The sequence below is a fragment of the Crocuta crocuta genome, unplaced genomic scaffold, assembly GCF_008692635.1.
Source record: "Crocuta crocuta isolate KB4526 unplaced genomic scaffold, BGI_CrCroc_1.0 scaffold68, whole genome shotgun sequence".
NCBI classification, from domain to species: domain Eukaryota; kingdom Metazoa; phylum Chordata; class Mammalia; order Carnivora; family Hyaenidae; genus Crocuta; species Crocuta crocuta.
In genome coordinates, this window is record NW_027532426.1 from 2,700,033 (window position 1) to 2,704,469 (window position 4,437).

Genomic DNA, 4,437 nt, shown 5'->3' on the forward strand with positions numbered 1-4,437 from the left:
TCAGCCTGTTTCTCAGAACCCACTCTGAAGTCCTGGGCTGGGCTGCATCCAGGTGGCTTGGGGCCGGAAGCAAAAGACCCCTCCACGTGGCTTCCCTGGCCAGACCACAGACTCTTACACTTCACTCTTCCATGTGCCTCGGTTAGGTTTTGGAAGGTGGATTCCAGTTCATTTTGAGAAAGATGTTGATGACTATTGAGCCACGGCACCTGTGGATGCCTCAGGCAAGCGGAGGTGCTCTGGCCCCTTTTGGGGCTGGGATCCCCAACACTTCTGCCTCTGCCTCCAGTGAATTCCAGTGAACGCACAAGCTACCCCTTCCCCAATTCCTAACCCTTCCCCCACACTCTCTGCACTCTGGCTGTGCTCTAGCCTCCCATTACCCTCCTCCCCAACACTCAACTTCCCTGGTGAGATGGCCAGATGAGCAGGAGAAGAAGATGCGGGAGGACACGCGGCCCCAAACTCCCCCTCGCAGGTTGTTTTCTCTCCCTGGCTCTCCCGCTTGCACGCACACACACAGAGAAGCTCTAGGAACAGAAGGAGGTGTGTAGGGTGGGGGAGAGGGAGAAAGCTAAAAGGGGCCAGAGCAGTGGTAGGGAGGGGGCAAGGGGAGATGTCTTAGAGAGGACACCCTCCCTGCCCTAGCTGGAGCAGCGGGATCTCCAAGCACGCACTAGCAGGCTCAGCTCAACCCCTGGGCTGTGGAAACCTGAAGGCTGTGACCGGGATCAATCAGGAGGGCATCTTCCTCTTGATTTTCCCACCCCTATCTGAAGTCAAGCATTTGGAAACGACAGGGAAACAGAGATGTTTCTGAGTCCAGGCCATTTGTCCATCAGGGGGAAAGGGAGGAAAAGCCTTGCTGCTTTTCTCCTCTCTGCTTAACCAGCCACAATCGACCATGAGCCCCTGATGCCCAGTGAAGCCCCAGCTCTGATTTCATCGCCTCATAGGTCAACCCAATAAACCACAGTTCAGGGAAACTAAACCCCAAGGGAGTCAGCAACAGGGAAGCCCTGGCACTCCCTGGACTCCGTCGGGTTGTGTTTGCTTCCCTCTCTTTCTGTTTTATGGGAAAGTCCACAAGCCTGAGGATGCAAGGATTGTCCATAGAGGTCAGAGATTTCCTTCCCTCTTGGATGACCTTTGCTTTCTCCTTTTCCCCAGAATATTAAACCTGAAGTTGTCTACTCCTCAGAGGAGAAATCTGGATTTGAGGGGACATTGAGACTGGGGGATAATTCTAGATTCCACAGTTTAGTTCTCAAGGAAGATGGGAAGAAAGGGACAGCGTGGGCCACACCTGACCAGCCTTGGCCTCTGTCTCCACTCCCAGGCTCGTCATGTCACAACAGGGGTTCGATCAGACTCCACACTTGACCTGCTCCTATGTGCTCAAATCAGAAAGTTTCTTTTTGTGAGATGTGGAAGGGGGCAGATGGGCCTCGGCAGTCATAACAGGCTTCCCAGTTCACAGCCCAAGACGTTGTCACTTTTCTTTTTCTAAGGCTGGGGCACGAAAGCCCCAGACCCAGAGGAGAGGGGAGGACCTGGACTTTGAGAAATCTGGAAAGCCTGCTCCTTTCCCAAATCCTGAATCAGTCTCTTGATTTTCTGTCCTGCATCTTTAAAAATTCTGGACAGTTTTCCTTGGTGAGAAGTGGTAAGAAAGGGCACAGCCACCTCAGAAGGACTGGTCTGCTCTCTGACGCCTTCTCCATCCTAAAGCACTGGGATGGGAGCAGCCTGACCAGGGAGAGCCAGCAGGAGACGGCTGAGAGGAAGGCTGGGTGCAGGGTCAGGAAGGCAACCAGTTTCTCAGGGGGAGATGCCAGAAACTGGGAGGTGGTGGGGTGCTTAGCCTCCTGATGTAAGGAGAAGCTGGGGTGCTCAGAGAGGAAAGGACAAGGGAACCCCTAGACACTGGCAATGCCAAGAAAGCTGGGTACTGTGTTGGGTGGAGATGCTGCCCAGATGTGCACCAGGGTGTGGCTCTGGCACTGCAAACCCGCCTCCCTCTTAGAGCGCAGGAGGGCAGTGCCGACTCCCCAAACACGCTGGGGCTGCAGGGCTCCAAACCTAGAGTGTGTGCCTGGTATTCGGTTATTCAAACCTTTCTCTTAGCTTCTCTCCACCTCCGGATTCGTCTCATTCCTCTTTTTGGAATTAATTGAATTAGGAACGGGTCTTTCTGGGATGCTTCCGCCTCGTGCCCGAGGCAGCGCTGGCCAGGAGGCCAAGGCCGCCAGGTCATGTCCCGCCGGGGCGAAGGAGCCCCCAAGCCCCTTTGGGGACCCGCGTGCCAGTTCCTACCCTCAGCCAAGTCTTCGCCAAGGGCACAGCTGGGCGGGGTCTGGGCAGTCCGCCCGGCTTGGGACATCTGTTCTCGCCAGAGTCGCATTAAAGGCAAGGGGTGGGGGGTGGGGGGCTCAGAACCAACCTCTCAATCCCGAGCCGATGCCTGCTTTCTCGACCGCAGGCGGAGGCAGTGGGGGACACCTGACTTGTAGAGTCTCTCTTTCCCCTCGGGAAAAGCGAGAGAACTGGTATGGGGCAAGTGGGGCTTTCTTTCTTGCCTTGTCTCTCCTGCTGACCGAACAGATGCCACATCGGGCCTCACTCCTGGAAAGCAACGGGGTGCTCCTGCCCCGCGGGAGCTGCGCAGAAGCCTCGGGAGGCGCGGGCGCTCGGGATCCCTCCGAGGCTTCGGGCCGGCGGGAAGCGGTATGGATCCCGCTTGCAGCGAACTCCAACTCGCGCTCGCTGGGCTCCGAGGCGAGGCCGAGGCGGGGGCGCCGCGCAGGGGAAGGGTTAAACACAACTCAATGAAAACTTCGAAAACATTTGGATTTATATTGGGGGGAGGCGGCACTTAAAAAAAAAAAAACAAAAACCTGAGAAGGACCACAAAGCCCCTAAGCGAAACCAAACCAAAATCCTTAACTACTGATCATTTTGTAGAAAAAGAAAAATCCCTCAGACACTTCTCCCTTGGTGCCACCACGGAAAAGCTCCCGCCTGGCCAAGCCCGGCGCCTGGACACCCCTTCAGCACCCCAGTGCCCTGGCACCGAGCCCAGGTCGCCCCCTGCCCACCCTTCGCTCCCGTGTTGGTGCCAGTCTGTGCCACTCAGCCGGTGCCCGGTGCCCGGTGCCAGGCGCGGGGGGAAGGCGGGGAGGAGCCGAGGCTCCAGCTTAAATTCCATGGCATCTGTTCATTATTATACAGTGAGGATTTTTATATGGACAGCTAAATTAAAGACAGATTTTTGCCAGAATTGCAGATCCCATAAAAATGATGACACAGGATGGGGGCTTTTTCTTTAAAAAGAGAGAGAGAGAGACAGAGAGAGAGAGAGAGAGAGAGAAAGAAAGAAAGATTAAAAAACACAACCCAACAAACCACAACCCCAATCCCTCTGTGCCCCTCTCCTCTGATGTCAGTGAGTTTCTTTGGCCCCTTTGCCTTCCCCTTCTTCCACAAGCACAGGCTGCCCAGGGAGAATCAAACCCCAGCAGCTCTTCATGCCCAGCCTGCTCACAGATGCCCAGTGACCAACCAGCTCTCTCCCACAGCTGCTGGGGCGGGCAGAGGCAGAATGGCCAGGTCAGGTATGGAGGGTCAGGGAGGTAACTGGAGCTGAGAGGGAGTGCCAGAAAGGGGCAAGAGTCAAGAGGCTTGACCTTTCTGCATTCCTAACTCAAAGGGCAGGCTGAGTTTTTGGCTGGTTGCCAAGGCGGGGGTGTGGTGTGGTGGGGGCAGCTGGTGAGGACCAGGCATGTGGGGCCCTTCATTCCAGTACATGGGACAGCACCCACTGCCCCCTCTTCAATAGAGAGGGTGATACAATAAATTGAGCACTGGGCACAATTTACCCAGTAGTGAGAGTTCTGGAATTTCTAATTTCAGAGATTCTAGAATGCTGGAACCTGCACCAGGTTGGTGCGTTCCTAGAACTTGCAGGGATTTGGGAATTCTGGGTCCTACAGGGAGCAGATCTCCCAGACCTCTGTGGTTCTGGTTGCAACGACTCAAATGTGAAGTTCAGGGATGATTTTCGGGGCCCTGGGGGAGCCTGGAAAAGTGTGGGCATGCGACTGGGGGAGGGCTGAAAAAGTGAGGGCCATACTCAGGAGCTCAGGTGTGTCCCCTCAAATTAGTGGGGGTCTTTCTTATTTTTCTTTCATTATTTTTTTTTCAGAGAGGAAAAATAAATATCTGTGGAGTTCTGTGTCCTCCAGACAATTGCTCTGCCTGTCTGTAACTCTGTCTGTGGGGCTGTCTGCTCATCTCCCTCGGATTCGGATTCGGAGCTGACAGAATTCATATCAGAAGAGCGAACGCAGGGACATCTGTGTGCGGAATGACTGTGCCTACTCGAACCTGCCAATCGCTCCTGGCACGAGCTGGGTAACAAATGCCTGTTTCCTAGGA